At 47.8% G+C, this 21,979-nt stretch overlaps 1 protein-coding gene across 1 annotated transcript in view; it reads left to right on the top strand.

Annotated features, from left to right (window-relative positions):
* The window catches only part of papss2b (3'-phosphoadenosine 5'-phosphosulfate synthase 2b), a 65,051-nt gene that overhangs the window by 331 nt on the left and 42,741 nt on the right, over nucleotides 1-21,979 (top strand). The gene's annotated exons all lie outside the window — the stretch shown is intronic.

Below are 21,979 nucleotides of genomic sequence, written 5' to 3'. Positions count from 1 at the left end.
GGTGGGTGGGTGGGTGGGTGGGTGGGTGGGAGAGAGGGGCGAATTTGCAGACTGAGGGCTTTTTGCAGACTAGTGTCAACTGTGCTCAACGCTCACCAGAGTCTCCACTCAACGGGGAAACTAACGGAGCCTAAAATAATGTGGGAAAATAAGACACCAAAAAAATGCTGGAGTAACTCAGGGGGTCAGGCAGCATCTCCGGGGAGATGGAATGGGTCGAGACAACTTCTTCAGAACAGGGTCCACAGAGCTACAGATGATGATGTGGAGACATGTACAGAACAACGAATGCAAAGATTTGTATTCACAAAATGCTGGAGTAACTCAGCAGGTCAGGCAGCATCTCAGGAGAGAAGGAATGGGTGACGTTTCGGGTCGAGACACCCTTCTTCAGACTGATCGAATGCAAAGATATGCGAGCTACAGTCTGTTGTACAAGCAAGCGGGCTAGAGTTGCGCTCTGTTCAACAATTAAAAGAGGCAAAAGGTTCATGGAAGGAACGGCAGATGCTGGTTTACACCGAAGGCGGATAGACTCTGAATGCTGGATTGACTCAGCGGGTCGGGCAGCATCTCTGGAACAAAAAAAAAGGGAATAGGTGACGATTCGGGTCGAGACCCTTCTTCAATAGACAATAGGTGCAGGAGGAGGCCATTCAGCCCTTCGAGCCAGCACCACCATTCAATGTGATCATGGCTGATCATTCTCAATCAGTACCCAATTCCTGCCTTCTCACCATACCCCCTGACTCCGCTATCCTTAAGAGCTCTATCTAGCTCTCTCTTAAATGCATTCAGAGAATTGGCCTCCACTGCCTTCTGAGGCAGAGAATTCCACAGATTCACAACTCTCTGACTGAAAAAAACGTTTTTTCCTCATCTCCGTTCTAAATGGCCTACCCCTTATTCTTAAACTGTGGCCCCTTGTTCTGGACTCCCCCCAACATTGGGAACATGTTTCCTGCCTCAAACGTGTACCAACCCCTTAATAATCTTATACGTTTCAGACGAGAGTCCCCCGGGGGAGAGGAAATCTAGAAGCGTTTAAACAAAACGAAAAAAGTTACAGAACAAAAATCAGAGCCGGCCACCGACCCACAATGGTCCATTGTCTGCTGTGGAGGAGGTGAGAGCAGAAGGGGGTACGAAGAGTGAGACTGACAGGGTGGCTGGTGAAAGTAGCAGGGTGGGAGAGGGTCGGAGAGAGAAAGAGAGAGCGCGAATGAATGCAAGGGTGGCTATCTCTGGCTGAATCCCAGAGCTGCCGCAGAGTTTGGACACAGCAGGAATTTTAATGGGCGAATTATATGTGTAAAAGTGGCAACACGCACAGTGGCTGAATGGTATTATGGTGGCGTGCAGCAAGAAACGGCAGACGCTGGTTTACACCAAAGGTAGACAGACACAAAATGCTGGAGCAACTCAGCGGGACAGGCAGCATCTCTGGAGAGAAGGAATGGGTGACCTTTTGGGTCGAGACCCTTCTACAGACTGAGGGTCAGGGGAGAGAGAAACTAGAGCTACGGGGAGCTACAGAAAACAAATGAAGTATTGAAGAAGATGCAATAAACAAAAATGTTCCAGGTGTCGTGTTGGGGGAGTCCAGAACCAGAACGTTTTGGGTCGAGACCCTTCTACAGACTGTAATATAAGAAGATAACTGCAGATGCTGGTACAAATCGAAGGTTTTTATTCACAAAATGTGCTGGAGTAACTCAGCAGGTCAGGCAGCATCTCGGGAGAGAAGGAATGGGTGACGTTTTGGGTCGAGACCCTTCTTCAGACTGAGGGTCAGGGGAGAGGGAAACTAGAACTACGAGGAGCTACAGAAAACAAATGAAGTATTGAAGAAGATGCAATGAACAAAAATGTTCCCGGTGTCGTGTTGGGGGAGTCCAGAAGCAAGGGGTAACGGTTTAAGAATAAGGGCTGAGGTGAGGGGAAAAAAAACGTTTTCAGCCAGAGAGTTGTGAATCTGTGGAATTCTCTGCCACAGAAGGCAGCGGTGGCCAATTCACTGGATGTATTCAAGAGAAAGAGAGAGTTAGATTTAGCTCTGGGGAGACCACACCTGGAGTATGGCGTGCAGTTTTGGTCTCTTAATTTGAGGAAGGGCATTCTTGCTATTGAGGGAGTAGGTTCACCAGGTTAATTCCCGGGATTATTAAGGGGCTGGACACGTTAGAGGCAGGAAACATGTTCCCAATGTCGGGGGAGTCCAGAACAAGGGGCCACAGTTTAAGAATAAAGGGGTAGGCCATTTAGAACTGAGATGAGGAAAAACCTTTTTCACTCAGAGAGTTGTGAATCTGTGGAATTCCCTGCCTCAGAAGGCAGTGGAGGCCAATTCTCTGAATGCATTCAAGAGAGAGCTGGATAGAGCTCTTAAGGATAGCGGAGTCAGGGGGTTTGGGGAGAAGGCAGGAACGGGGTACTGATTGAGAATGATCAGCCATGATCGAAGGGCCGATTGGCCTCCTCCTGCACCTATTGTCTATGGCGGTACTGACATATGATGAAAGAGTGGGTCGGCCATTTAGGATTGTGATGAGGGGAAAAAAACTTTTTCAGCCAGAGAGTTGTGAATCAGTGGAATGCTCTGCCACAGAAGGCAGCGGAGGCCAATTCACTGGATGTATTCAAGAGAGAGAGAGAGAGTTAGATTCAGCTCTGAGGTTGTCACTAGTATTGCCCATGCGGAGGGCAACAGAAATTGATTGTACGTCAGTAACAGAGACTCTTTCATGGGAGCAAGCCTTGCGCAGTTCAGTATGAAATCAGACCTCTTCCCCAGTGTTGGCAGGGGGAGGGGGGCATTTAGTTCCCTGAATACCTTAACACAGGACTCTGATGATGCTGCCTGACTCCTGACAGACTGGTAGAGAGAGAGATGCGCCGTTTCTCTGGGGGGGGGAAAGCCACACTAGCACCTATTGTTCCCCACACGGTGGCTCCTGTGTTGAGTACAGTGAGCTCAGTGTGGCCAGTGTAACGAGCCACACCAGTCCCCTGGTTACCAAAAGAAGTTTCATTGTAAGTTTCCCCCCCATTTACAGTGCTCCATTCAGACTCCTCGTCCTAACACGCTCTGGTTTTCACGGTCAATGTTTGCCTTCCCTGTCTGCCATCCAATTTATCTTGGTTATAGTGATGACTTCTTTCCTCCCCACCCTTACAAATACAGCCACTGTGAGACTTTTTTTTGGACACTTCTGGAGGGAATTTCCATCCTGCGATTAATTTTCCAGGTGCAACGCGGAAGAAGGCCCTTCGGCCCACCGCAATCCATGTTGACCGCCAATTATAGACAATAGACAATAAGTGCAGGAGGAGGCCATTCGGCCCTTCGAGCCAGCACCGCCATTCATTGTGATCTTGGCTGATCGTCCACACAATCAATAGACAATAGACAATAGGTGCAGGAGGAAGCCATTCAGCCCTTCGAGCCAGCACCGCCATTCAATGTGATCATGGCTGATCATTCTCAATCAGTACCCCGTTCCTGCCTTCTCCCCATACCTTCTCCAATTCACAGCGGTTCTACGATAACCCACTTTCTCACCCACTGCCCATTCCACACCAGCGCCAATTTTACACACAGACCCATTTAATCCGCAAAAATCCACACGCCTTTGGGACGTGGGAGGTAACCGGAGCACCCGGACGAAACCCACGCGGTCACGGCGAGAGCATGCAGATTCTCCGCACAGACAGCACCCGAGGTCAGGATCGAACCTGGGGCTCTCTGGCAAAGTGAGACTGCAGCTTTACCAGCTGCACCACTGTGCTGAAAACTTTTACATTTATTTTTAAGTGGATTTAAATTTTATTTATCAATACTAATGGTTCCAAAGGGCAGGAATTCAAGGTGCGAGGAAGATGCTTAGAAACGTAGAAAATAGGTGCAGGAGTAGGCCATTCGGCCCTTCGAGCCTGCACCGCCATTCAATATGATCATGGCTGATCATCCAGCTCAGTATCCTGTACCTGCCTTCTCTCCATACCCCCTGATCCCTTTAGCCACAAGGGCCACATCTAACTCCCTCTTAAATATAGCCAATGAACTGGCCTCAACTACCTTCTGTGGCAGATAATTCCACAGACTCACCACTCTCTGTGTGAAGAAATGTTTTCTCATCTCGGTCCTAAAAGACATCCCCCTCCTAAAAGGCTTTAAAGGGGATCTGAAGGGAAAATTTTTTTATTAGTTTAGTTTAGAGATACAGCGCGGAAACAGGCCCTTCGGCCCACTGAGTCTGGGTCAGCCAGCGATCCCTGTACACGAAAAGTATCCCACACACAATAGGGACAATTTAACCAAGCCAATTAGCCGACAAACCTGTCCGTTTTTGGAATGTAGGAGGAAACCTGAGCACCCGGAGAAAATCCACGCGGCTCACGGGGAGAACGTACAAACTCCGTACAGGCAGCACCCGTGGTCAGGATCGAACCCGGGTCTCTGGCGCTGCAAGGCAGCAACTCTATCGCTGCGCCACCGCGCCACAGAGAATTGTGGAACATGCTGCCTGCCAGAGAAGGTGGTGGAATCAAATACTATTCCAGTACTCAAGAACCATTTAGACAGACACTTAAATAGGCAAATGAACGAATGGCGGTGCTGGCTCGAAGGGCCAAATGGCCGCCTCCCTCCTGCACCTATTTTCTATGTTTCTATGTTTCGAACAGAATGATAGGCACAAAAATCTGGAGTCGCTCAGCGGGACAGGCAGCATCTCTGGAGAGAAGGAATGGGTGACGTTTCGGGTTGAGACCTTTCTGCAATCAATTACTGATCTTCGGTTTAAACCAGCATCTGCAGTTTCATCCTGCACATAGAATGATATACAGACACTCCCCACCACATTCAGAAGGCGACTTTGGTAAACTCGCACTTACGTTAACATAGAAACATAGAAAATAGGTGCAGGAGTAGACCATTCGGCCCTTCGAGCCAGCACCGCCATTCAATATGATCATGGCTGATAGACAATAGACAATAGGTGCAGGAGGAGGCCATTCGGCCCTTCGAGCCTGCACCGCCATTCAATATGATCATGGCTGATAGACAATAGACAATAGGTGCAGGAGGAGGCCATTCGGCCCTTCGAGCCAGCACCGCCATTCAATGCTGATCATTCTCAATCAGTACCCCGTTCCTGCCTTCTCCCCATACCCCCTGACTCCGCTCTCCTTAAGAGCTCTATCCAGCTCTCTCTTGAATGCATTCAGAGAATTGGCCTCCACTGCCTTCCGAGGCAGAGAATTCCACAGATTCACAACTCTCTGACTGAAAAAGGTTTTCCTCATCTCAGTTCTAAATGGCCTACCCCTTATCCTTAAACTGTGACCCCTTGTTCTGGACTCCCCCAACATTGGGAACATGTTTCCTGCCTCTAATGTGTCCAACCCCTTAATAATCTTATACGTTTCGATAAGATCTCCTCTCATCCTTCTAAATTCCAGTGTATCATCCAACTCAGTATCCCGTTACCTGCCTTCTCTCCATACCCCCTGATCCCTTTAGCCACAAGGGCCACATAATAATAATAATAATAATAATAATAATATTCATTTATTGTCATTGCAACGAGTACAACGAAATTAAAAAAATAGCCAATCCTGACGGTGCGTACAAACATATATGCAATAAATGCAAAAACAAATAAATACATAAATACAATTAAATACAATTATATTAAGTACAAGATTTTTTAACGGTGTTGCCTAGTGCAAAGGTAGTGTTCAGTTCTCGTATGGCCCTGGGGTAAAAACTGTTCTTAAGTCTGTTTGTTCGGGATTTGATCGACCTGAAACGTCGACCAGAGGGCAGATGAACAAACAGACGGTGCGCGGGGTGGGATGGATCTTTTATTATTTTGCCTGCTCTACTGAGGCAGCGTAGGCTGAACAGGTGCTCCAGGGAGGGCAGTGAGCAGCCGATGATCTTCTGGGCCGTCGTGATGACCCTCTGAAGGGCCTTCCTGTCCTTTTCTGAGCAGCTGGCATACCATGTGGTTATACAGTATGCCAGCACACTCTCGATAGAGCAACGATAGAAGGACAACATGAGCTTCTCCTGCAGGTTGGTTTTCCTGAGGATCCTCAGGAAGTGGAGTCTCTGCTGTGCCTTCTTTACTGTGGTGATGGTGTTGGTAGACCAGGTAAGATCCTCTGCGATGTGCGTACCCAGGAACCTGAAAGCTGGTACCCTTTCCACACAGACCCCATTGATGTAGAGTGGGTCGTAATCTCCACTGGTTTTTCTAAAGTCAATTATAAGTTCCTTTGTTTTGGAGGAGTTCAGGACCAGATTGTTCACTGAACACCATGCTGCCAGCCTTTGGATTTCATCCCTATAGGCTGTCTCATCTCCTTCTGAGATGAGTCCAACCACAGTCGTGTCATCCGCGAACTTGATGATGGTGTTGGTGGGATGGGTGGGGGCGCAGTCGTGAGTGTAGAGGGAGTAAAGGATGGGGCTCAACACACAGCCCTGTGGTGAGCCGGTGCTCAGTGTAATGGTGGAGGAGAGGTGAGGGCCTATTTTGACGGTCTGGGGGCGGTTGGTCAGGAAGTCCTTGATCCATTGGCAGATGGTTTGGGAAAATCCAAGGTCCCTCTTAAATATAGCCAATGAACTGGCCTCAACTACCTTCTGTGGCAGAGAATTCCACTCTGTGGCAGAGAATTCCACAATTCTGCACTCTGCCCCCAGTGAGATCAAGGCAGTCTACAACACACAACACTGTTCGATCGCTCAAGTTCACTTCAGAAACAAGCCAGCGATGGCGACATCCCTTACCCGAAAAAGGTCGCACTGTGCAGAAAGTGCCCGACATGCAGATGGACAGTTAATACCCTCTTTTTTTTAACCAAAATTAATTTTGATCAATTATTTATTTACAAGAATAATATTTACAACACAAAACAATACCTACTAACCCACCAACAGAGCACAAAGTAAAACAAATATTCTTTAAAATACCCAGATATACTGAAAATTAAACAACCATGTTGTTTAACAACACCTGCACCCTCCGCTCTGCTGCTGCCAATCTCCTGTCCCCCCCCATCCGGACCAAACTCAGATCCTGGGGGGACAGGGCTTTCTCCATCGCTGCTCCCACCCTATGGAACTCACTACCCCAAACCGTCAGAGACTCCTCCTCACTCACCACATTCAAAACCACTGAAGTCTCACCTGTTCAGTACTGCCTTCAACCACTGGAGGTCACCTCACCTTCTGTCTCCTTTTTCTGTTCGTTTACTTATTTATCTATTTATTCACTTCTCTATGTTCTAGAAATCCCTGTAAAGCGTCTTTGAGTGTTTGAAAAGCGCTATATAAATGTAATGCATTATTATTATTATTATTATTATGTTAAAGCCCTTGTCAAAGATGCATTCCACCCCCCCCCCAACCCCCCCCCCCCCCCCCCCGGTAGTGCCCTGCGGTCCCTGAAACCCCCCAGGGTGCCTGTGGACAGCGCATAGACCCTCTCTCTAGAACCACCCGGGCACGGACATAACCCCGGAAAAAGGGCAGGCAGCTGGCTCGGGCAGAGCCTGGCGCCGTGACTCGCGTGTGGCCAGCTTGGCCAGGCCCAGGAGCAACCCAACCAGGACATCTTCAGCCCCTACCCTCTCCCCCAAACGCACAGGGTGTCCAAAGACGAGGACGGTGGGTGTGAAGTGCACTCAGTGATGGACACAAACTGCTGGAGTGACTCAGCGGGTCAGGCGGCATCTCCGACTCTGGAGAAAAGGAGCAGGCGACGTTTCGGGTCGAGTCCCTTCTTCAGACTGAGAGTCAGGGGAGAGGGAGACGAGAAACGTGGAAAGGTACGTGGTGTAGCGAACATAGGGATTGGTCCTGAGAGTCGAACCCTCGGATTGGCCAGCAAGGTCACATGGTGGTGCGACCATAGGGATTGGTCCTGAGAGTCGAACCCGCTGATTGGCCAGCAAGGTCACGTGGTGGTTTTGGGGCCCAAAACCAGACGAGTCTGGAGGCTTGTACTTTGTTAAAGAAGTTTATTGCGGCAGCAATATTCAATTACAAAGGATAACAAACGAGATTACAGACAATCATTAACTCAAACTGTTCACATCGAAGTTCTCTTCCCACTGCCTGGTTTTGGGCCCCAAAACCACCACGTGACCTTGCTGGCCAATCAGTGGGTTCGACTCTCAGGACCAATCCCTATGGTCGCACCACCATGTGACCTTGCTGGCCAATCCGAGGGTTCGACTCTCAGGACCAATCCCTATGGTCGCTACAATGGAACAAATGAATGAAAGATATGCAAATCTGTCCTTTGATTTTTTGTCCTTTGGCAATATCTTTCATTCATTTGTTCTTTGCACCTTTCCATATCTCTCATTTCCCTCTCCCCTGACTCTCAGTCTGCAGAAGGGTCTCGACCAAAGATACTAGAGGAGCAAGATAGACCACTCGGCCCTAAACACCGTAGTGTGTCACGGCGCCATTTTAGTAGGCAGAAACATGCAGAAACATGCAGAAACATTTAAAAAGAAAAATAATAAAAATCTGTGAATTGATAGATGAGATATATTCTGCATTGTAATGGTATCATCACACATACTGTTCCCCCACAACACTGATTACACTGCGAGAGGCAGAGCGAACGGCGGGGTTTTGCTTACTAAAATGGCCGGCATTACGCTCCTTTGCGCACTGCTTACTAAAATGGCGGACGTCACGCTCCTTTGCGCACTAAACTGCTTACTAAAATGGTGGACGTTACGCTCCTTTGCGCACTACACTGCTTACTAAAATGGTGGACGTTACGCTCCTTTGCGCACTACACTGCTTACTAAAATGGTGGACGTTACGCTCCTTTGCGCACTACACTTCAGTATAGGCGATTTCGACGGATTGGTTCATTTTGCTCCTCTAGTACCTTTGGTCTCGACCCGAAACTGGAATTTAGAAGGATGAGAGGAGATCTTATCGAAACGTATAAGATTATTAAAGGGTTGGACACGTTAGAGGCAGGAAACATGTTCCCAATGTTGGGGGAGTCCAGAACAAGGGGCCACAGTTTAAGAAAAAGGGGTAGGCCATTTAGAACGGAGATCAGGAAAAACCTTTTCAGTCAGAGAGTTGTGAATCTGTGGAATTCTGTACCTCAGAAGGCAGTAGAGGCCAATTCTCTGAATGCATTCAAGAGAGAGCTGGATAGAGCTCTTAAGGATAGCGGAGTCAGGGGGTATGGGGAGAAGGCAGGAACGGGGTACTGATTGAGAATGATCAGCCATGATCACATTGAATGGTGGTGCTGGCTCGAAGGGCCGAATGGCCTCCTCCTGCACTTATTGTCTATTGTCTATTGAAACATCACCATTGCTTCTCTCCAGAGATGCCGCCTGACCCGCTGAGTTACTCCAGCATATTGCGTCTATATCTTTCGGTGTAAACTGGCAAATCTACAGTTCCTCCCAGCGCATCTGTACCGTTGTGTGTTCTGTGCTAAACCCCGAGGGGATTGATTACTCTCTGGGTCAAGAAGGAGTGTGGGAGCTGTGGGGGGAACAGGCTGTGACAGGCTGCCAGAACCACTGATCAACTGCCAGCCCTGCAGCCCTGCCATTTCCAGTCAGCATCCTTGTCAAAGGGGAAGAGGCTCTGTCTGGCCATCTCGATGATGGCAGGGGCACTCCCGGCTAGTTTGACTGACTGTCCTCCTGGTTAAATGTTAGATTTTCACGCGTTAGTCAAAGGGATGCGCACCATAGTCCATTTTATTTGTCACATACACATAAATGTGCAGTGAAATGAAAGATTACCCACAGTCCAACAATAAGAGCAATAAAAGTAAGCAATAACACACACAATCATTTGCTCTCGGAGCTAAGAGCAAGGGGTAGACACAACACAAAATGCCGGAGTAACTCAGCGGGCCAGGCAGCATCTCTGGAAAGAAGGAATGGGTGACTTTTCAGGCCGAGACCCTTCTTCAGACTGAGAACAGGGATCATCTGAAATATATGGGCAGCTGACAACCCAGCGGTATGAATATTGATTTCTCTAACTTGCTCTCCCGCTCTCTCTCCTAGTTCTCCGACTAGTTTCACTGTCCTGATTAATTTTACTGTTTGCTTGCCTCGTTGTCACCTCCCCGTCTAACAATGATCTATCCTACATTTTCCTTGATGTCCGTCCCCTTTGATCTCTCGTTTTTACGTCCCGCCCTTCCACGTCTCTCGTTTCCCTCTCCCCTGACTCTCAGTCCGAAGAAGGGACTCGACCCGAAACCGTCGCCCGTTCCTTCCCTCCGGAGATGCTGCCTGTCCCGCTGAGTTACTCCAGCGTTTTGTGTCTTAACTTCAAGGAAAGCATATGGATAGTGAAATGATGTTGTGGTATTTGCAGTCATTCTCAGTCTGAAATGTAGAGCAGCTGATTCATCAAAGCTCCACCTGAGGTTCCCACAGTCAATAGAAGCCGATTGACAGGCTGGTGGAGCGTGGCAGAGTACACTGAATGTAGGTGACCTGTTGGGTGTGGTGTTGTAGGTAATCTGTTGGCTGTGAAGTTTGTTGCACAATTCCCTCAGGCTCATACACTGCATCAATCCAAGGTGAAGAATTGGCTGAAAGTGCTGGAGTGACTCAGAGGGTCAGGCAGCATCTCCGGAGAAAAGGGATGGGTGATCTACAGGTGCGCCTTGGAAACAGAAACATAGAAAATAGGTGCAGGAGTAGGCCATTCGGCCCTTCGAGCCTGCACCCTTCGAGCCAGCTCAGTATCCCGTACCTGCCTTCTCTCCATACCCCCTGATCCCTTTAGCACAAGGGCCACATCTAACTCCCTTTTAAATATAGCCAATGAACTGGCCTCAACTACCTTCTGTGGCAGAGAATTCCACAGACTCACCACTCTCTGTGTGAAGAAATGTTTTCTCATCTCGGTCCTAAAAGACGTCCCCCTTATCCTTAAGCTGTGACCCCTGGTTCTGGACTTCCCCAACATCGGGAACAATCTTCCCGCATCTAGCCTCTCCAACCACTTAAGAATTTTATATGTTTCAATAAGATCCCCCCTCGGTCTTCTAAATTCCAGCGAGTATAAGCCTAGTCTATCCAGTCTTTCTTCATATGAAAGTCCTGCCATCCCAGGGATCAATCAAGTGAACCTTCTCTGTACTCCCTCTAAGGCTAGAATGTCTTTCCTCAGATTAGGAGACCAAAACTGTACGCAATACTCCAGGTGCGGTCTCTCCAGAAAGCATTCTATCCGGGATGCATCACAGCACGGTTTGGCAACAGCTCCACCCAAGACCGCAGGACACTGCAGAGAGTTGTGGACGCAGCCCTGTCCATCACGCCAACCAACCTCCCTTTGCATTGGCTCCGCCTACTCTTCACGCTGCCTCGGCAAGGCCACCAGCACAATCAAGGATGAGAGCCACCTTGGTCACTCCCTCCTCTCCCCTCTCCCATCAGGCAAGAAGTACAGGATTGTGAAGGCGCACACCTCCAGATTCAGGGACCGTTTCATCCCAGCTGTTATCGGGCAACTGAGCCATCCTATCACCAACTGGAGATTGGTCCTGAGCTACCATCTACCATCTACCTCATTGGAAACCCTCGATCTATCTTTAATCGGACTTTACTAGACTTTATCTTTTACCAAACTTTATCTTTTACCAATTCCCTTTATCATGTATCTGGACATGTTAGCTCGATGCTAACCACTGACTGGTCAGCATGCAACAAAAGCATTTCACTGTACCTCGGTACACGTGACAATAAACTAAACTAAACTGAGAGGAAGAATTGTCCAGCATAGAGAAAGTAGGACAACCCCAATCTTGCCATTTAGAAACTTTAGAATCAAGATATATGTGCAAAGGATATGGGGGGAAATCAGGAACGGGGTACTGATTTTGGATGATCAGCCATGATCATATTGAATGGCTGGCTCGAAGGGCCGAATGGCCGACTCCTGCACCTATTTTCTATGTTTCTAAGAGTGGTTTCTGTTCTTGTTGATACATCTCCAGAGATGTTGCCTCAGCCTCTGAGTTCCTCCAGCACTTTGTGTCTTTTTCAAATATCTGATACATCCCTTATCTGGGGACCATATATTCAATTGTTTTTTGGAACAGTGAGATGGAACAGGGTCTTGCTCCATATGGGCGGCCCAGTTGTGCCCCTGGTAGAACCCTGTGCCACCCATGGGTTTCGTCTGGGTGCTCCGGTTTCCTCCCACATTCCAAAGACATGCACGTTTGTCGGTCAATTGGCTTCTGTAAATGTTCCTAGTGTGCAGGATGAAGAGCCTGTCTCCATACTATATCTTTAAATCTTCTATACACTAAAAATCTCGTTTGTTTGTTTGTGTGTTCCTGAACTACAGCCAAAACGGTACACGATAGCGCAACAATTTTAGGCCCACCTTACTCACCATCATTCCTTTGGTGCTAATGGAAGAAGATTCATTGAAATCGGTGTTATATTTTTGAAGTTATTCACATTTTAAAGTTTAAATCTATCTCCGGGGGAGGGGAGAGGGAGGGGGGGAAGGGAGGGGGGGGAAGGGAGGGGGGGAGGAGAGGGTGCTGCACCAATGCAGGAGAGGTTTGGGCCCAATGGTTCCACTTGGTCTAGTCTAAAACTAAAAAACTAAAGACCAACACTAAAACTAAGACCTGCCCTCCACCCTTCAACAAATTTGCTGATGATTATACCCATGTTTGATATTTAGTTCAATTTAATTTATTGTTGTCACGAGGTACAGTGAGAAAAGCTTTTTGTTGCATGCTATCCAGTTAGGGAAAAGACTCTACAAGATTACAATCAAAGGAATAAAGTCCTGGCCTGCCCAATCTCTCCCTACAATACAATACAATACAATATATCTTTATTGTCATTGTACAGGGGTACAACGAGATTGGGAATGCGCCTCCCATACGATGCAATAAATTAATTAGCTGCTCACTATTAATTAATTAACCCTAACCCTAAATCTAACCCTGACCCTAACCCTAATCTCAGCTCAAGTCCTGGCAACATCATTGTAAATCTTCTCCGCACCCTTTCCAATTTTAATAACTTGTCAGTATCACGGAATCGTGATCACACAAATCAACTGCCTAGATTCTTGTCGTAGATAAGCTTCTTTTAAATGTTACACACGGGCCTGAACAGACACGTACCAAAACTTGTTCTGGACTCATCCTTTCCAAGGCATATGCCGTATAATGTGGCAATGTGCCACCACTTTGGTGGCAAGAACAAGAGGTCAGAATTATTATCTGAATGGTGTCAGATTAGGAAAAGGGGAGGTGCAACGAGACCTGGGTGTCCTTGTACATTAGTCACGAAAAGTAAGCATGCAGGTACAGCAGGCAGTGAAGAAAGCATCTGGCACGTTGGCCTTCATAGCAAGAGGATTTGAGTATGGGAGCAAGGAGGTCCTACTGCAGTTGTACAGGGTGCCCTGGTGAGACCACACCTGGAGTATGGCATGCAGTTTTGGTCTCCTAATTTGAGGAAGGACATTCTTGCTGATGAGGGAGTGCAGCGTAGGTTCACCAGGTTAATTCCCGGGATGGCGGGACTGACATATGATGAAAGAATGGGTCGGCCATTTAGGACTGTGATGAGGGGAAACTTTTTCACCCAGAGAGTTGTGATTCTGTGGAATTCTCTGCCACAGAAGGCAGTGGAGGCCAATTCACTGGATGTATTCACTCTTAGCGCTAACGGAATCAAGAGATATGGGGAGAAAGCAGGAACGGGGTACTGATTTTGGATGATCAGCCATGATCATAATGAATGGCGGTGCTGGCTCGAAGGGCCGAATGGCCTACTCCTGCACCTATTTTCTATGTTTCTATGTTTCAGTTCTGAACTGAACTATTCAACAAAGCTTAATCTCCTGGTTCAGTGCCCGGGGACCATTCTTGCGGCAGTTTCTCAGCTTCAATTTCAGTTTAGTTCATTGTCAGGTGTACTGAGGTACAGTAAAAAGCTTTTGTTACGTGCTAACCAGTCACCAGAGTGACAATACATGATTACAATCGAGCCAGTTACAGTGTATAGATACGTGATAAGGGAATAACATTTAGTGCAAGTTAAAGCCAGCAAAGTCTGATCGAGGTTAGTCCGAGGGTCACCAAAGAGGTAGGTAGTAGTTCAGGACTGGAATTTAGAAGGATGAGTGGAGATCTTATCGAAACGGATAAGATTATTAAGGGATTGGACACGTTAGAGGCAGGAAACATGTTCCCAATGTTGGGGGAAGTCCAGAACCAGGGGCCACAGTTTAAGAATAAGGGGCAGGCCATTTAGAACTGAGATGAGGAAAAATAAATTCAGTCAGAGAGTTGTGAATCTGTGGAATTCTCTGCCTCAGAAGGCAGTGGAGGCCAATTCTCTGAATGCATTCAAGAGAGAGCTAGATAGAGCTCTTAAGGATAGCGGAGTCAGGGGGTGTGGGGAGAAGGCATGAACGGGGTACTGATTGAGAATGATCAGCCATGATCACATTGAATGGCGGGTGCTGGCTCGAAGGGCCGAATGGCCTCCTACTGCACCTATTGTCTATTGTCTATTGACTGTTCCCTGGTTGTGGTAAGATGATTCAGTTGCCTGATAACAGTTGGGAAGAACCTGTCCTTGAATCTGGCGTTGTGCGTTTTCACACTTGTCTACTTTCACACTTCACACTTTCACACTTATGACTTTTCCCATGTAAAGTTACATTAATAAATTTGAGCCACTGGACTAACATACAAGTTACATGCCGAGGCCCTTATTAAATGGGTTGTGCGTGATCTCAGGAGTTACTACATTTCCATTTTTGGAAGATTGTAAAGACTTTCTTCTTTTCATCTGTCTGCTGTTATATTGCACGTTGCTACAGGTACAATGTTTTGGTTAGTTTTGTTTAGAGATACAGTGCGGAAACAGGCCCTTCGGCCACCCGAGTCCATGCCGACCAGCATTCCCCGCACACTATGTTTCCATTAGTGGGAGAGTTTAGAACTAGAGGTCATAGCCTCAGAATTAAAGGACGTTCTTTTAGGAAGGAGATGAGGAGACATTTCTTTAGTCAGAGGGTGGTGAATCTGTGGAAATTCTTTGCCGCAGAAGGCTGTAGAGGCCAAGTCAGTGGATATCTTTAAGGCAGAGATAGATAAAGTCTTGATTAGTACGGGTGTCAGAGGTTATGGGGAGAAGGCAGAAGAATAGGGTTAGGAGGGAGAGATAGATCAGCCATGATTGAATGGCAGAGTAGACTTGATGGGCCGAATGGCCTAATTATGCTCCTATTCCGTATGACCTTATTAACGCTATCCTACACCAAGGACCATTTAGATTCATACCAGGCCAATTGAGCTGCAAACTGTATGTCTTTGGAATGTGGGAGGAAACCGAAGATCTCGGAGAAAATCCACATAGTAAAGTCCAATAATTAGGAGATGACCTGAATGTAATCTGAAGCCATGTTTATTCATGCAATTTTTCTTTGTTATAAACGGATTGAAAGCACATGGGTCAGGACTTCCCAATGCCATGAATTGGCTTCTTGGAGTCATAGAGTGAAACATCATGTTGTGCCCCAACTTGTCCACACCGGCCAACATGTCCCAGCTACACTAGTCCCACCTGCCTGCGTTTGGCCCATATCCCTCCAAACCTGTCCTATCCATGTACATGTCTAACTGTTTCTTAAACGTTGGGATAGACGCAGCCTCAACTACCTCCTCTGGCAGCTTGTTCCACACACCCACCACCCTTTGTGTGAAAAAGTTACCCCTCAGATTCCTATTAATTTTTTTCCCCTTCACCTTGAACCTATGTCCTCTGGTCCTCGATTCATTTACCCTGGGCAAGAGACTCTGTGCATCTACCCGATCTATTCCTCTGATGATTTTATACACCTCTGTAAGGTCACCCCTTATCCTCCTGCGCTCCAATGAATCGAGACCCAGCCCACTCAACCTCTCCCTCTAGCTCAAGCCCTCTAGTCCTGACAACATCCTCGTAAATCTTTTCTGAACCCTTACAAGCTAGACAATCTCTTTCCTATAACATGGTGCCCAGAACCGATACAGTAATACAGACGCTACACGACATGAGTTCGGGTTACGTCCCATGGAGCTTTGCCTACGTCAGATGCTACGTAAGACCACGGGTGCTGTCTGTAACAGAGTTTTCCCGTTCTCCCCGTGACCGTGTGGGTTTTCTCAGGGTGCTCCGGTTTCCTCCCGCACTCCAAAGACGTGCGGGTTTGAAGGTTAATTGTGTTCTGTAAATTGTAAGTTGTCTCTAGTGTGTGTGTGTGAGTGGGATAGTGCTGGTGCACTATCGTGGTCAGCACGGACTCGGTGGGCCGATGGGCCTGTTTCCACGCTGCATCTCTAGAGTCAAAAGCCCCAACGTGGATTGTTTCTTTGCCGCATTGGAGGCTGAGGGGGAGACCCGATAGATGTTTGTAAAAATGACGAGAGGTCGAGATAGGGTGGGCAGCAGGAATCTTTCTCTCAGGGTAGAAATGTCAAAGACCAGAGGGCAGAGCTTTGAGGTGAAAGCAGGAAAGTATAAAGGTGATGTACGAGACAGGTTTTTTAGATTTAGAGATACAGCGCGGAAACAGGCCCTTCAGCCCACCGGGTCCGCGCCGACCAGCGATTCCCAGCACATTAACACTATCCTACACCCACGAGGGACAATTTTTTTTAACATTGCGCAGCGGTAGAGTTGCTGCTTTACAGCGAATGCAGCGCCGGAGACTCAGGTTCGATCCTGACTACGGGTGCTGCACTGTAAGGAGTTTGTACGTTCTCCCCGTAACCTGCGTGGGTTTTCTCCGAGATCTTCGGTTTCCTCCCACACTCCAAAGACGTACAGGTATGTAGGTTAATTGGCTGGGTAAATGTAAATATTGTTCCTAGTGGGTGTAGGATAGTGTTAATGTACGGGGATCGCTGGGCGGCACGGACTTGGTGGGCCGAAAAGGCCTGTTTCCGGCTGTATATATATGATATGATATGATATGATTTACCAAGCCAATTAACTTACAAACCTGTACGCCTTTGGAGTGTGGGAGGAAACCGAAGATCTCGGAGAAAACCCACACAGATCAGGGGGAGAACATACAAATTCCGTACAGACAGCGCCCGTAGTCAGGGTCGAATCCGGGTCTCCGGTGCTGCATTCACTGTGAGGCAGCAACTCTACCGCTGCGCCACCGTGACCGCCCGTTTTTAATGCAGAGAATGTGAGGTGGCTGGAACGCATTGCCAGAGCTTGTGAAGGAATCGGACACGATAGCGGGGATTAGGAGGCTTGAACATGCAGGGAACACGAGGAATTGTGTGGGCAGAATTTGTTTACTTTGCCATCATGTTTGGCATGGACATTATGGGATGAAGGGCCTGTTCCTGTGCTGTTCTGTTCCATGTTCTATGTAGTTCAGTAGCTGGAAGAATGCCCTTTGCTATACTCAATTTCTTATTTACATTTAGGGGACTTATAGAGGTGTATAAAATCATGAGAGGAATAGATCGAGCAGATGCACAGAATCTCTTGCCCAGAGTGGGGGAATCGAGGACCAGAGGACACAGATTTAAGATGAAGGGGAAAAAATTAAATGGGAACCTGAGGGGTAACTTTTTCCACACAAAGGGTGGTGGGTGTACGGAACAAGCTGCCAGAGGAGGTGGTTGAGGTTGGGACTATCCCAACGTTTAAGAAACAGTTAGACAAGTACACGGATAGGACATGCTTGGAGGGATATGAACCAAACGCAGGCAGGTCGGACTAGTGTAGCTGGGACATGTTGGCCGGTGTGGGCAAGTTGGGCCGAAGGGCCTGTTTCCTCACTATATCGTGCAATGACTCTATGACTACTGCAGATATACAGTATTACTGTAAATTACCAGAGATTACGCAGCAGAATTCCCTCCCAGGATTAGTGGCTGCGGTAAGAACTATGCCAATAATCAACTCCCACACTCCAACGACGTGCAGGTTTGTGGGCCATCTGGCTTTGGTTATAAGTGTAAAACTGTCCCTAATCTTGGTGGGGTGACTGTGTGACGCCAGGCTTGTCAGGGGGTGGAGGAGGAGGTGGGGGAGAACGGTGGGTCGAAGCAAACCTTTCCCAAACTCTGAATTCCACTGCGGCCCCAGCAGGTTTACACAACACCTAACTGTGTGTTTGAGTAAAACGACATTGCCTAAGCTGCTGAACATACGACGACGCGAACAGTGGGTGTATTCAAGGCTGCGTGGTATCGGTTTACAGTGAAGACTGTGAGCTGAAGTCTGCTGTGAGGGTTTTCAGACACTGCCTCACTGTTTCACACACTTGGCACCCTCGCCGTGTAAAACCTTGTGCCGTCAGCCCGCACCGCACTGCCAACTCCAACTGTTAGCAAAGTCATTCCTTCTGAGTTTGGTCCCTCTTTACAAGTTTGAAGATTACTATTCCGCTTCTCGTTGGCGTTTTCTTTTGTAATTCGTGCCGTCGTTTCTAAGTCAACCTGGCCTCCCTTGATGTGAAGGGACCAGGAGACACGAGAAACATAGAAACACAGAAAAATAGGTGCAGGAGTAGGCCATTCGGCCCTTCGAGCCAGCACCGCCATTCAATATGATCATGGCTGATCATCTAAAATCAGTATCCCGTTCCTGCTTTTTCCCCATATCCCTTGATTCCTTTAGCCCTCAGAGCTAAATCTAACTCTTGAAAACATCCAGTGAATTGGCCTCCACTGCCTTCTGTGGCAGAGAATATTCCACAGATTCACAACTCTCTGGGTGAGAAAGTTTTGCCTCACCTCAGTCCTAAATGACCTACCCCTTATTCTTAAACAAGGAACTGTAGATGTTGGAATCTTGCTTTTGACTTTAGAAGACAGCATAGAAACAGGCCCTTCGGCCTGATGAGTCCGTTCTGCCCATTGATCACCCTGTATACTATCACTATCATACACACACAAGGGGGGGGGAGGTAATTTACAATTTACAGAGGTCAATAGACAATAGGTACAGGAGTAGGCCATTCGGCCCTTCGAGCCAGCACCGCCATTCAATGTGATCATGGCTGATCATTCTCAATCAGTACCCCGTTCCTGCTTTCTCCCCATACCCCCTGACTCCGCTATCCTTAAGAGCTCTATCTAGCTCTCTCTTGAATGTATTCAGAGAATTGGCCTCCACTGCCCTCTGAGGCAGAGAATTCCACAGATTCACAACTCTCTGACTGAAAAAGTTTTTCCTCATCTCTGTTCTAAATGGCCTACCCCTTATTCTTAAACTGTGGCCCCTGGTTCTGGACTCCCCCAACATTGGGAACATGTTTCCTGCCTCTAATGTGTCCAACCCCTTAATAATCTTATACGTTTCTAGAAACATAGAAACATAGAAAATAGGTGCAGGAGTAGGCCATTCGGCCCTTCGAGCCTGCACCGCCATTCAATATGATCATGGCTGATCATCCAGCTCAGTAGCCTGTACCTGCCTTCTCTCCATACCCCCTGATCCCTTTAGCAAAAAGGGCCACATCTAACTCCCTCTTAAATATAGCCAATGAACTGGCCTCAACTACCTTCTGTGGCAGAGAATTCCACAGACTCACCACTCTCTGTGTGAAGAAATGTTTTCTCATCTCGGTCCTGAAAGACTTCCCCCTTATCCTTAAGCTGTGACCCCTGGTTCTGGACTCCCCCAACATCGGGAACAATCTTCCCGCATCTAGCCTCTCCAACCCCTTAAGAATTTTATATGTAGGTCAACCTACAAACCCGAAGATAGACACCAAATGCTGGAGTAGCTCAGCAGACGAAATGTGTAGGAAGGAACTGCAGATGCTGGTTTAAACCGAAGATAGACACAAAAAGCTGGAGTAACTCAGCGGGACAGGCAGCATCTCTGGAGAGAAGGAATGGGTAGACGAGTCTGAAGAAGGGTCTCGACCCAAAATGTCACCCATTCCTTTTCTCCAGAGATGCTGCCTGTCCAGCTGAGTTAGTGTCTATCTTCGTAGTAACTCAGCAGGTCAGGCAGCACATCCAGAGAGAAGGAACAGTTGGCGTTTTGGGTCGAGGCCCTTCTTCTGAACTTACATTCATTCTGAACATACAAACTCTGTAAAGACAGCACCCGTGGTCATGATCGAACACGGGCCCCTGGCGCTGTGAGGCAGCAACTCTACCACCATGCCCCCCATTTACATAGACGTCCATTCAGTAGATGTTATGTAGACAGGAAGGTGTTGATATATTTATAAGAGTTCACACAATGCTACTGGCTGCAGTACATGCAGCAACTAGTCTTTGGCTTTTAAGAGGTGTTGGTACATTGCTGGTACATTTGGCATCCCGGCAACTCCCTCTTCTTCCCCCCCTCCCTTCAGGCAGGAGCTACAGAAGTTTGAAAACGCACACCTCCAGATTGAGGGACAGCTTCTTCCCAGCCGGGAAAGCTAGGGTGGCACAGCACTGGTGTTGCTGCCTTACAGCGTCAGGGACCCAGGTTCCATCCTGACTATGGGCGCTGTCTGTATGGAGTTTGAACGTTCTCCCCATGACCATGCGTGGGTTTTCTCCGGGAGCTCAGGTTTCCTCCCACACTCCAAAGACAAACAGGTTTGTAGGTTAATTGGCTCTGCAAAATTGAAAATTGTGTATGAAGGATCGTGCTAGTGTGCAGGGATCGCCGGTCGGCGCGGACCCAGTGGGCCGAAGGGCCTGTTTCCGCACTGTATCTCTAACCTAAACTAAAGTAAACTAATCTGAAGAGTCTTCTGGTTGACCCTTGCTGGAAGGATCGTGATGCTTTGGAAAGGAGGAAGAGGTTTAGCAGAAGGCGGCCTCATTTAGAGGGTACTATCTATAAGGAGAGGCAAAATGTGTAGGAAAGAACGGCCGATGCAGGTTTAAATCGAAGGTAGACACAAAATGCTGGAGTAACTCAGCGGGTCAGGCAGCATCTCGGGAGAGAAGGAATGGATGAAGTTTTGGGTCGAGACTCTTCTTCAGACTGAAGAAGGGTCTCGACCTGAAACGTCACCCATTCCTTCTCTCCCGAGATGCTGCCTGACCCGCTGAGTTACTCCAGCATTTTGTGTCTACCTATAAGGAGTGCTTGGACAAACCCGGATTGTTTTCACTGGAGTGTGGGAGGTTAAGGGGAAAGCCGATAGAAGTATATAAAACCATGAGAGGCATAGATAGATAGGGCAGACAGTCCGAACCTTTCTCCCAGAGTGGAAATGTCAAAGACTAGAGGGCATAGCGTTAATGTGAGAGGGGCAAAATTGTAAAGAGACGTGCAGGGCAAGTTTTTCACTCGGAGAAAGGTGTGTGCCTGGAACGCACTGGCAAGGTTGATGGTGTTGGAGGAAGTTACGATAGTGGTGTTTAAGAGGCTTTTATCGAGGCACGTGGATATGCAGGGATATGGATCACGTTCAGGCAGAGAAGACGTTTTTGGCACGGACGTTGTGGCCCAAGGGGCTCTGTTCCTACTGTGCTCCATTGTACTATCATATCATATCATATCATATATATACAGCCGGAAACAGGCCTTTTCGGCCCTCCAAGTCCGTGCCGCCCAGCGATCCCCGTACATCAACACTATCCTACACCCACTAGGGACAATTTTTACATTTACCCAGCCAATTAACCTACATACCTGTACGTCTTTGGAGTGTGGGAGGAAACCGAAGATCTCGGAGAAAACCCACGCAGGTCACGGGGAGAACGTACAAACTCCTTACAGTGCAGCACCCGTAGTCAGGATCGAACCTGAGTCTCCGGCGCTGCATTCGCTGTAAAGCAGCAACTCTACCGCTGCGCTACCGTGCCGCCCAACTGTACTGTCTCGATTCTCAACAAATTAATTTATTTTATACCTGCGCAAAATCCTAGTTTCAACAATCACATGTTGTGTCTCCTTGCAATAAAAACAGGTTCGGTTTACAGCATCTGGATTT

This window comes from Rhinoraja longicauda, chromosome 16 (genome assembly GCF_053455715.1).
Source record: "Rhinoraja longicauda isolate Sanriku21f chromosome 16, sRhiLon1.1, whole genome shotgun sequence".
Lineage (NCBI taxonomy): Eukaryota > Metazoa > Chordata > Chondrichthyes > Rajiformes > Arhynchobatidae > Rhinoraja > Rhinoraja longicauda.
This window is presented reverse-complemented; position numbering and strand designations above follow the sequence as displayed.